The 13,436-nt window shown below is 35.9% G+C and overlaps 1 long non-coding RNA gene across 1 annotated transcript; it reads right to left on the reverse strand.

Moving 5' to 3' along the window:
• Window positions 1-2,905: 2,905 nt before the first annotated feature.
• On the reverse strand, window positions 2,906-6,738 carry LOC144438812 (uncharacterized). Its single transcript, XR_013481085.1, has 3 exons — window positions 6,580-6,738; window positions 4,419-4,549; window positions 2,906-4,028 (listed from the first exon to the last, which is right to left on the reverse strand). It is a non-coding gene; the product is annotated as an uncharacterized LOC144438812 (long non-coding RNA).
• Between the last annotated feature and the right edge of the window lie 6,698 nt (window positions 6,739-13,436).

Raw genomic sequence — 13,436 nt, forward strand, 5'->3', positions numbered from 1 at the left:
AGGGTTTTACTTTTTAGTGCTTTTTCACAAGACTTGATAATAATTACTGTATACAGTAACTGTACATAGCAGTGTTGTCAACTGTTAATGTTTTCTTGAGTCTGCGCAGAACGTGTCTAATGTACATCATGCTACCCAGCCACTCAATACAAAATACTCTTTTAAATGATACTATGGGGAATGGTGAGCAGAATATTAACCGTCCATAATAGAATACAGCGATTGTATACCATATTTAATACCAGTACAGTAACTATATATTTTATGTTTCCTCCATAGGAACTACAACGCTTTAGTAAAGTAATGTGAACCACTGCACTGCCGCGTGGTGCCAATCTCTTTTGTTCATTCAGAAATGAAAAGTCTATGCAATACCGCTGTACTTTGCGAAAACATTTACTGAACAATGGGGCGCATCAGCATAAAGCAATATTTGGGTTTCATAGCATTGACCTTACAAATGAGGCTTTCCGGTCAGGTAATTATTTTCGGGTATTGAACTCAGCTAGTGTCTGCAACCCAGCTGATTGATGTAAACATATGCTATGAATAAGTGAAGGACAACGTAGTCTAAAAATGAGGATACATGATTGAAAGTTTCTGTATGTGCAATGCACTATGATGGATAGCCATAGGTATAAAAAACTAAAATCAATGACATTCCAAGATAAATGTCAATTTCGTTTTTAGTCGATTTCTGTTCATCACATCTATAGTGTACTGGCAGCGATAAACATGAAGTTGATTTAAATAATTAATAATCATATTAATGTCACTGAGTTGAATGAATTACGCTAGGTTTAAATACACCGAAAATTAAATCTTAATTGTTAATTTACTTACTACAATATCACATCATGGTTGACCATGAACAAGAATTTATCAGAAATGAATCGATAACAGCACTGTATCGTGATAAAAGCATGCAACTGGAGCGTTTTTATAAAACTGTGTTTTTGTTAGATATAATTGACTTTCTTGTCATATTAGTATTGTACACCATAAATTGTACTGAATCTCCTGTGGGTATTTGTATAACTGTTCACATAGTATAGTAAAATAAATCAAATTCAAATGATTTTTAGGTCCGCACCCAAAAATCAATGCCCTCAATGCGATGACAATTTCAAAATGATACAGTCGATCACTAAATCAACATGTACAATCATGTATGGTTATTGGCATTTTAACAAGTCTCAGTAAATGTCTTGTGGTTGTCTGATTGAAACATAACACTCCAGTTACACGTACTGCTAGTGTAGTAGTTTTTATGTACTTTTGCAATGCTGTAGCGATACACTTGTAAACATCTAGTAAATGAAAATAAATACTATAATAATGATGATTATAGAACTGTGATTACATGTTGGTGTTTTACAAGTTGTCATATTACACTACTCGATTGGTGTACGTGTGGTATAATTTCCACCTGTGCGATACAACACATAGTGGTAAACAACCCTTTGTTAATTGCACCGAGTTATTTTGTTACATGACGTACGTGTACTGCTACTATACATAGGACAACATTTTGAATGTATTACCCTAGAGGAAAACAACTCAAACATATATATGTAACTAGGTTGGCTCGCAGGTGTATTGAATTACAACGGCACATCCAATTTATAATCAAATCCTCAACTTGACGGATAACATTTCTATAGTCGAGGTCATTTTGATCCGAGCTTTCTCTGTCGTGGAGAAGAGATTTACTGTTAATTTGGTCTCCCTTTTTTCCTACTATTGAGAAGGGATTTTATCTCAAATTTGATAGTCGTTTTCTCTATCATCGACAAGGATTTTTAAAGTCGATTTGTTAGGAGTTTTCCAAATACGCTGCACAAAATAACTGTCCTTCGGAGTATGCGCTTTTATGCCGGAGAAGGGTTTAAAAACTCAGTTCGATGCACATTTACTATGTTTATGGAGGAGGAATTTTCTAAAAGAAATGGAGTTGATTGTGTTTCTTCACACTCTGTTTCAAACTAACGATGTAGTTGATTCATATCGAAAAGAGTGATTATTTATCTAATGCTAGTTTCATTGCAATGGTTGGGCAAGAAATTTTCATGGTGAGAGTTATTCTGATATTTCATAACTGAATGTTATGGTCTAACATAATCTTGCGAAAATTACTGTATATATCATTGACTGCCACAAGTCACGTGATCAAATGTACAATTCTATTTTAATACAGATGGAATACTATTTCAAATAAATACAGTTGTCAAGAATACTTTAGTTTAATATTTGCAATCGACAATTCACTGCAGACACATAAATACACTATGGATAGACTGAGTTAGGGTGAGCATATGGTGGGATCTAGCAGAATCAACGACCTTATGTCATCGGCAAGGGTAGGTTAATACCAGCCAAGGGTGGTCAGGCGCAGGTAAGGGCCAATAAATATAAATTGAAATGGGTAAGGAAATTTCATAGATATCCGATTTTGATATAAAACTGCGTAAATATTGAAATATGGAATCTAAGAGATGATGAATATAAAGATAAGTAACCAAGGAGATTGTGTTTAACTGTATGCCAGTTTCTTACAATAAAGAATTTTTTATGGCGAGAATTATTGAAGATATTTGTGGGAGGTTACAAATACGTAAACATATAACAGCTAATTCAAAGAGATTAAAAATTAAATGAATATTGGCTCATCGGTTTATCGTTGACAGTGTGTATGTAACTTGATAACAATATCTCATTTCGTGATGAGTATAATTCAGGGCATATAACTCATAGGAGGGGACCAAGTCAGTTTATTTCTTGAAATGCAAGTGAATTGATTTTACATACTGGGTGTCAAAGTTCGTGTCAGGGGTCGGTGTATCATTTTCACACATCCAGTCAGCCAGGAATAGCAACCACTAGTCAAGTATATATACACTTTAGATATCATTTTATTAAATGAATAGAAGTAACTTGTACACATTACACAGTTAACATCAGTTGATATACCCTTTTACCCGTTTAATATCAAAAACTTGGTGGTGGTAAGTTCTTGGACCAAAGTTCTTGGACCAAAAAGTGTCAACAAAAATCACAACTTATGGATTGAAATTAATCTGTAACTTTTTTTTTAAAATTGTATTTTCACTGGTTAGTTGTACTCAAATAAAAATGTCTTCGCTTTGTACGTTTCCTTTGTTTGTGCTTTGGAAAAAATGTAAAAACCAATTACACAAGCTAGCTGTAACGGGAACAAGATATTCCCTGATCTGCTGAGACAAATACGTTAAAACTATAGTTTATGCAAATGAAAATGACAATTAATAGAAATAACGCATTTAAGAAATGGCTCTCTTTTCTATTTCTGATAAATTTGGTTAATTTTCACGCTTTCGTGCATCGTTATGATATTTTGTTTATTTTGATTTTGCTTTTGTTATTTTTTTGTGTATTTTGTTTTGTTACAAACATTATCAACTCCTTTCAAGCACATTTTTTTTCAACACTTTCATTATTTTTTTAAATATAAAAACACATAATCTCCCGTAATGAAGCATAAAATCCACTTTCCGGATAATCAAAGGACTAAACTCATGGCAAGTCCCTACAAAATAATAATGATAAAAAACGTAATTTTTGGATTCAATATTAAAGTGATGTATTTTATGTTCTACAGGATTTCTGTGCGTGAAGAGCAACGAAGTACGAACAGTAAAATCGTAATAATTCTTCGAATTTATCCAATAAATTTTAACACCATAATTTACAATGTCCATAGTATCTTGAAGGAATTAAAGCAGTGTCGGATGCTAGCGGCGATGTACAACGCTGTCACCGGTCAAATGCGACGATCCCATCCCTCTTGGTTGTTCTTGCAAGGCTTGCTGAACATTCAACGAAAAATGTTTTTAGAGTTGATTGCAACTTCCGTTAATGTTTTATTTTTTAACATGACGGCTAGCCTTCTCGAATTGTCTCTCTGATAGTGCGTTTTCGTCTGCGTTCGACATTCAACGCCTTTTTTTCAGGAGGTTCCAATCCGTGCACCGTCTGTTCATATCTGAAAACTGAGGAACAAAGAAGAAATTAGAATACAGTCTAGAAACAACTTGAGCATACAGCTACCATGACGTGTGGGGCAAAGTATACTAATAGATGACGTCATGATGTGACGGCGTCACCTCTAATTCATACTTTCATCATTGTTATCATAACAATATAGATCAGTGACCTGAGGTGAGTCGTGGGATGTTGTTGTCGACTGTTAATGTTGTGATGGTTCATCCGGGACATCGACACAATGGCAGATGTTACAACAAAATGCACTATAATCCGCAAATGTATTCCATTTTTACGAAGTTGCAACTTAAATTTAACGGCTATCAATATCATCCATGTATCGACTAAATCTTTGAAAGACTCTTTTCAATAACATACATATACAGTCATGTACTTACATATTCCCATGATTCGACAGAACTTGCAACAACGATCAACATCAGCACACTGGCAGTTGTGAAAGGAAGTCCAGATTTCGCAGTGTTCCTTGATGCCAACTGGCCCAGGAATCGACGTGGCGTAAGAGCGCCTGGAAAAAAAACATCAACAAAGTTTTATGACATTACAGTCGATTATAAGTTTGTGGATAATGTATTTGTTTTGTTATCACGACTATCTTTCTCTTCTTTTTCTACAAGTCGTTAACTGACGGTTGTTGGAACAAATCAGAAGCGATCGAAAGTGCGTTTTGGTGACCTATTACGAAGCCCACACTCTCAAAAAAAAAAGACTGTTTCGATTAGTAACTTCTTGCAAAGAAACTCCATGTTAAATTATATAAGTCACAGTGTAAGTCTTAAGTCTAAATTTCTGAATTTCGTTTTTATATACAAGATCTCTGTACAATTTAAATTGCCTGGTAATAGTTTGAGCATACCCGGAGAAGTATCGAACCAGACTTACGTGTCATACAGTCAGTTTACAAAAGGAATAACACTACATACATGTACGACTAGTATATAAAAAACATGGACATGGATTGTAGGGCGTATGTTGGTACGAGTGGATGTAATCTCAGAGACCACTATAGAGAATTCTCCATAGTGGCCTGGGGTGTAATTGATACCTCGCCTGCCAACCATACACAGCTTGATATGTGCATAATACTTGTAAAAAACATGCACACGCGGCTTTCGAGTTAATGAAGCGATGACCAGACAATACACGGCCGACAGTGCGTCTGGCTGGGATAGCTGAGGTGTAGTAACTCTCTGTTAACAGTCGCGTAAAACTGTACTCTTTGTTACAATGAAAAGAGCGTGACGAAATTTCAAACAGAATTTCAAACATTTAGAGGTAAAATGTACCACAGTAGTGATATTGTAAGAGTATATTTCAGTATGGAGACCATATGGTGACCTGAGTCATGATGTCAACAACGTTACCATGTGTTTAGGTTAGCACAGAATTAAATGGAGGCATTATAGGCCTACGTGCATGTGTATCGTAGACAATTGACAAAATACTATGCACGATATACGTGCCAAAAACGGAAGGATCAATTTGTAGTGAGATATTTCAATATATTTTCTCTGATTAATATTTATCATTTCTAGAACTATTAATGGTATGTATGATCTGAAAGTTGTGTCCCATCACGTCTAATCACTTCTGTCAGCGAAGGGTCCATTTCATCTGTCGGTGATCGACCTTGCCAATGGTGAGTATCCAAATTGTTACCTGGGCCATGTACTAATTCCAATGTCATTCTGAAGTTACGCGATGATGAAATGTACAAGAATATTTGCATAGACTGAGTCATTAAAAAGAAAGAGTTCCCGGATGAACTATCCATGTTTTGCGTCTAATATAATCACAATACTATTTTTGTGTACGTGCGGTTCACGATTCGGATACTCTCGGGTTACTAACCTCGCTTTCAGTGACAGTGTTGTTGTTTCAATCAGCTGTAGATTGTCATACCGTGGCAAGCAACGTGGTCGTATGTCGACAGATGAGATGCGTATCTTTTCACATAGTGTGTTTATAGTACCTAAAGTTCTTGGATTGTCGCGTTAAAATTTACTGCGAGTCAGCGAAGGCGATATGGTTCGCCCCACTCGATTACTTTCAATGAAAGAAATTAATACAAATTTGCAGATAAAAGTGGCCCACGACCATTAATTTGGTTACAAGTGCTTCGAGTTGGTTTTTCAATGTTTATTTTAATGTTTTGTTTTGTAAAAGTCAAATATTAATAGAGTTAATTTTCTGGGATTCATACATTCTCTTCAATAATATTACGATGCTATTGTCCACAGCGGTTGTTGATAAACACAAAACTCCCAGCTACGATTTGCCTAACCAGGTTTCATCTCTGATGATTCCCTATGTTTGAATGAACACATTGAAAATCAAAACAAACGTGATGGGTGAAGAGTAGTGATAATGGAATCTACCATCGTTAGAAAACACTCCGATGGAGTAACGCGTTACTGTCCTAATGTAAAGACCAAACATGCACTCATCAATTACCAGTAATAGAGAGAAAAAAATATAAAACAAAAAAATATATATATCTGAAAATTTGAATGAAATATCGAAAATGTTGGTACTTACCAGTTCTAGCGGCCATTCTTCTTGCAATAACAGAAAGCATTTTGATATTTTTTCGCTGAACTTGGAAATATATAACGTTGCGTATGAAGTCCTCGTTGACTGGTACTCAGTTCACTGCTGCCAGTTAAGTTTTCTTCAATTCCGTCTACCAAATCTAGTCTGGGAGCTACAATTTATATCTTTAATTTGGTGTCACGTGACCGTCGCAATCCGGCGAAACAAACACTTTCAATAGTGGTGTCACGTGATCAAAATCCGGTCTTTGACTGATATACCAAAGTTGTAAACACGTCGTCCCTGGATTTTAGCACGGTGCATGATGGTACCTGCACGTATGTACCGTAATGTTTTGATAGATGGGAAGACGATTACCGATTGTCTGTTGACCTGATATGACCTTAATTTGGTGACTTATCAGGTGGTATTTTGACTAATTATGAATCAATTTTGTATTTTAGTTTTTGTTTTCCATAACAGTCATTGTTTTTTTTTCTGGTGGCTAGTTCAGTGAATAAGTATTTTACTGACTCTGTTTTCAAAATGTAATTATTGGGTTACTAAATCATTCTATTCAAAATGTTAATCTCACAGTATAACCTTCCAATTTGAATTAAAGTCTGAGCAAGAAGAAGGCCCAAAATGGTCTTTCCATTGTTCACGTCCGCTGTACCTCTTGGAAGGCCAACGCCCAACATAACACACTTAAATGACAGCAAAGAAGATAATGGACAGGCAGTACAGTTGATGTGAAATACAGATAAAAGCAAATATAATCTTCTAGCCTGAAGTTCGTTGATTACATTATTATCTCAATGGACTATCTCGTCTCATCGCCTCAGGTCGAAGGTTAGATCGTAAGCTTTCGCTAGTTTGATTTCTTATATTATACCCTTTTAGCTGTCAAAATGTTGACCCAGAGATTGGCATGTGCAGGATTAGCAGTCCGCTACCAGAGCTAATATTAAAGTTCGTGCAGAGGGTGATAACCAACCCCTTGTCTGAGTTGCTACTGAAGTCTTAATCAGTAATGGATAGTGTAAGACAAAGGGGGATTTAGTAGAAGGTGTAAACTGGGTTGACCTTTGAAGTTCAAGCATAGACCCTCCACCCACGTGGTTCAAGTAAAACCAGTCCAGCAAGCAAAGTCATAAACCATATGTCTGAGCATGGAAGTATAAGGTGAGCCTCCATGGTCTGAAGAATGAAATGCACCGCCTTGTTGTTTATCTATCCACCGTTGTCTATCATATGTACTCAATCGTCTATCATCATACACAGCTATGAAGTACTGAATCTACTACTTGGAGTGAATTACGAATACATCATATAGTTATTACTCTTTGGCGCTATTATAGAAGGTATATAAAAACAAATGAGTCATTGTATCTAATTATTGCATATTTCTGATAAAATACATCAAAACGAGCAATTTTAATTCTCTGAGTATTTATACCTTTAACGCTATGAAAGTAACCAACATAGCTAACAATATTTACTAGTGGTCGAGGCGAGTTCTTGTTTACAGTCTGGGTCGTTCACCTCGTACCGTGTACTACTACTATTCATTCAGGTGTTTGTTGTTAGTTGTGAGTCAGCTGTGACAGGCGTGTTTTATAGACGTTGTACACAATAAACAACGTTCGCTTTTTAAATTAACCATATGGTTTTTTATTGATAATTCTGATGAAAATTTTCGTGTTTTATAAATGCAATTATCCAACTTCAAGAGCCTTTACATATCATTTTTGCAGTTCTTAAATACTGTAGTAAATCCCAGGTCAATGCTATCCTGCCCATCTGTTGTGACCCCTCATTACAATGATGTGTCTGTTGTGGCAATGCACGTACTATTAACTCATAACACCATGTTATCTACTAGTATCTGGGATTTACGATTGTTTTGATGGAAAGAGCTCCATGAGCTCAGTGTCACTATAAAAACAGAAACTCTTTCTGATATCTCTTAAAAGTATTATTTACCAAGCCTCGTTGCTGATATGCCCTGCAAAACTGTCTGTTAGTCACGGATGCTTCAAACCACGTACATTGAACTGATGTATGTTTTAATTGTTTATTGTGAATTCACCAAAACAAGGCATGATTCACTGTAAGTCAGCGCACGCACACCTCGGGGTTAATGGATTCGAGAGTCAGTTTATCTATGCTTGGATTCAATAATCACGCATTCAGCGCATGGGTAGATTTACAGAATAACAAGTCTAACGATAGAAAGAAAATAAGCCAGGTCGCTGTGCCAGATATTCAAATAAAGCCATCGGGAACCTAACCTTGACCTGCTGTTTGGTGCTGTTGAAATCGATAGCATCTAACTGACAATGTGCAGTTGCCTGCTCCACTCGCCAACAATGTAGACTAATGGGAGAACTTCGATTCTAGTCGTTTTTACACGAGAGAGAAAGAGAGAGAGAGAGAGAGAGAGAGAGAGAGAGAGAGAGAGAGAGAGAGAGAGAGAGAGAGAGAGAGAGAGAGAGAGAGAGAGAGAGAGAGGGGGGGGGAGGGGGAGAGAGAGAGAGTGAGAGTGAGAGAGAGAGAGAGAGTGAGAGAGAGAGAGAGAGGGGGAGGGAGGGAGGGAGAGAGAGAGGGGAGGAAGAGAGAGAGGGGAGAGAGAGAGAGGGGAGAGAGACTGGTCATCAGTAATACACATACAAATGCAAAATTTGTGAGACAAACAAGGCAGAACAGAAGAAGGACAAAAACCTCTAAACAGTACTAAGTGTACGTCACACAAATTAACATTAGAGGTAAACAGATGATGTACTTAAAGCTTTTTGAGAGAACTACACAATCCCCCATGCAAAATTGTCTGTAGTATAATAATATATTGATGGTGCAAATCAAGAGAACGATAATGCTAGTATAACTAATCTTAAAGTTTTACCTCACTACTTAAAACTTTCCCATGAGTAATTATAGAGAACGATATGATGGGCCTCAAAGTGCACAGTTTTCCACATTTTCATGTTCTCTGAGATTAGACTCCAAATACATTTCTATTTTGCCCAGCTAATACATAGAAAATAGTGCACTAGGGGTGGTCAATACCAATGATAGCCTGAAAGTATTTTAATGAGTAGATATATTGATTTCACCACTAATACTAAGTGTTTTGAAATGTGACACACACGCACAAACAACTCTAGGATCTAGTCGATATGAACTTTGATGAAATATTACATGCAATACACATAAGTGTATATGTTATCAACAGCTCTTTCTGTGGCAAGAAGATTACATTCAAGACTGGAGGCATAAACATCACTTTCTATGCAGCCCTGAGTCTGATTATGTTGTTTACGTCTGAATTCACATAGGCTGTACACGTAACCATCACGGTCAGAATCTATGATAACCTTTATATAATAATGTAAATTAATATAGCGACCAAAATCCATCGAGACAGTGATCAGAGCCGCTTAAAATACAGAAGAAGCGTAAAAAGTATAAAAACTTAATTCCAGATCTAAGAGAAGGCAAGATTAAAAAGATGCGTTTTCAGAATACGTTTAAGAACATTGAAATAAATACTACTGGGTTTAAGAAGCTAAGTGTGCATTGACAATTAGCAACGCAGGTGTAAAGTGTGGCTAGTGGATGCATCAAGGTTAAATCATCAATTCATTGAAATAATGGAAACACAACTATTTTTCCCGGCATTTTACATATATACAGTGACTGCAAATTACACTATTTACTTCCCCTCTTCAGTTAAGATATTTTATCTAAAAAACCTTCGCAATATAAGTACTTCATCACCATTTTATTTATCCACGCCGTTAGAACAGATTTCAGCTGTCAATATCTAAAGGACTATAACTATATAGACATATGTAATTCGTAGTATTTTATTATATGTACATTGACAAGCAACACAGGTGTAAGGTGTGGCTAGTGGATGCATCAACGTTAAAAATAAATATTGAATTCATTACCTGTCTTATTACCATATACTAGTATTTGCGTGTCTGTGTGAACATTTACAAGTATTATTATATCTTACTGTCGTCCCAAAGTTTATACTTCAAAATAGGTACGTTGAACATGACAGACTCTGAAACGTAAACATGTACTCGTAGGCCTCAAACAAGCTTGGTATTATATAGTGGTCTGGAGTATAATGTAGGACTTGTTCAAAAGACGAATGGAACAGTAATAGGAGGTATTCGTATACAGTCTGTCACCGGAACTAGACTTTCCCTGGTGTACAATACTTAAACATCAAAGTAAGTTGAATGAATGAATGAATGAATGAATGAATGAATGAATGAATGAATGAATGAACGAGTAGTGGACAGTTAAGTGATGTCTATCATCATGACCTTTGACAAACATCGCAGGGGTGTTTTCTTATAACAGTTTGGTGACGTCATCTTTTATTGAAATGAAAATACCTTGACGAAAAACTTACTGTAGAAAAAACACTGAACAATAGGCACAGTCAGTCGCACTGCTCAGAAAATAACTGCATACATGCATGCATGCATGGCGACTTAGATTGTCTGAACAAAACACACACATCGTCATGTTTACCGCGGCTCCTTTGGCGCTGAAAGGAAATCTGCAGCATAGATTTTATGATCTTTAGTTAAAAAGTATCACCCGAAGTGCATATACATGTAGCAAAAATTGTGCTACCTTCAACCAAAAATGTTAATATTTATGTTAACAGTAGCGCGCCTACTTCAACAGAATATCCAGGGAATATCAGTGGCAGTTTGTATGATAAATAGTATAGTATCTCAATATCGTCGTATGACATGTTTTGAATTTTAACCCAGCAATTATGAAATATTATATTTACTATAACGTATCTAATAAAACATATTTGGGGTGTTTTCCCTACAGGATCCAAACAATAGCATACACAGAATGTATTCATTTAGTAAACCCTACGGTGATTTTCTCGTGTCGATGTACTTAAATATGTTACGGTAATACTCGTACTCGTCGGAATAAACTCAGATAACCCTGTAGAATGAGTCATCTTGAGTGACACAAATCTGTAAGAAATTGTCCCTGTTTACGAGTAATAACAATGAATATTTAATATTTTGGTGTACGTGCGATCCAGTGATGCACTCTGTGCAAAGTTCACCGGACTGAGTCTCCCTCTTAAACAATAGCTTTGTTATCGCCATAAAATTATGTATCTAGTGTCGGTCGCATCGTGTGGATCGTCAACTCGTTCGAAATAAAAACAATAACAACAGAGTAGTGGATAAGGTCATTGTCTGGTATGGAAAAATATACTATAGGAAGTTGCCTATAGGCATGGTTTGGATGTTTCTGCTTCTACGAGAGACTTGGCGATGATATTTTAGGAAAATTATTTTGCAAGTAAAACAAAATTTCACGGGAATTACAAGAAATCCAACACATTTGAAAATTTTTCCTTAATATAGTAATAAAAGACACTTTTTGTTGATACATTTTTAGGACGTCACATCATGATTATACGCATTCTGACAAATGCGACCGTTTTGAAAGAGCGACTGACGATTATTTTATTTCTGGTGGCAAATTTCAGCTTTCCATTTCTCCTCTTCGATCATAGTATGCAAATATAAAGTCTTCGCTGCCTTCTATGTCAGTGCCGAACCGGCCACGAATGTTTTCTTCAAAATTCCTAAAAATTGTTTTGGGTTGAACAAGACATGCACTGGAGCAATTTTGATATATTGTTACTAAATCATACACATCGATGGAAATATATTGTAAGGTAACGTCACGTGACTAATCCAGTCAATGACATTCGATAGTAAACATCGCATCGGTCGATTAATTGTAACGGCATCCGATACTTTGTGTTCACATCTGTTGTGATGACTTCAAACAATGGATAACGCACGGTTTATTGACCTAGAAAAATAATGACACACACAATCATTTCACTGCTAGGGTAGAGTCAGAACCTACCTGTAGAAACAATTACTCATTTTTTTGTATCATAAAATATTGAACTCAAATATCTCATGTCATTACACTCTCCACTATTAATGATGATGTCATAGATATCACAATATGTGTATACCGTCGGTTGACTGATTTTTTTTTTATATCTCCTTTTTTTTAATTCTTTTTTTTTTTCCTGTCATGGAAATGACACATATACATCAATCAAGGTTCATCAAGCAATCTCATTAGACATTGTGTGTAAGATGTCTCTTGTGAAATTTAATTGACGTATTATTTATTATTTTCAACAGTTAACTTATATTACGTACATACTAATAATGACGTTATTTTTTAAAACCTTTTTTTTTTAAAGGAATCAAATCTAAAATCAAATTCAACAATACAGAGGAAAAATTCCTGACAAAGGACAAAACATTCTCTAGATTGAAAGACTTTTCACCTCATTGTGACCGTTTGTCTCCATTCACTACTCAGTGCCATGTCCTTCCTATAGCTTCATAAACTATACCCCATATTCCTTACTTATTTATAATTGTATCTGAAAATATAAATCTTTAAACTCTGTATTCCATCAACCTGGAAGTTGGGTCTTTGTTTTGAGTTCAGGTCGTTGACCTTATGATGAGTATTCGCCTTGATCACGTGATTGATGGGGGACAACTGTTTGTTGTTGGCCTCTACTCCAAAGTCCTCACCAACAGTTCTGACAGTTACAATGTACAATTCCTGGACAATTTATGATTCTTGTTTCAACTGTTGTATTGGAATGGGGATGGGGGTGGAGGGGGGGGGGGTTAGGAGGTATTGTGGGTACACTATAAGTTATTACAAATCATTTTGATAATCTGCTCAATATTAAAACATTTTGAGGACAAATTTGATAATTATTCATATTGGGGAACAAACTATAGGTCTTTTCAAAA

Source organism: Glandiceps talaboti, chromosome 8 (assembly GCF_964340395.1).
Source record: "Glandiceps talaboti chromosome 8, keGlaTala1.1, whole genome shotgun sequence".
Taxonomy (NCBI): Eukaryota; Metazoa; Hemichordata; class Enteropneusta; family Spengelidae; genus Glandiceps; species Glandiceps talaboti.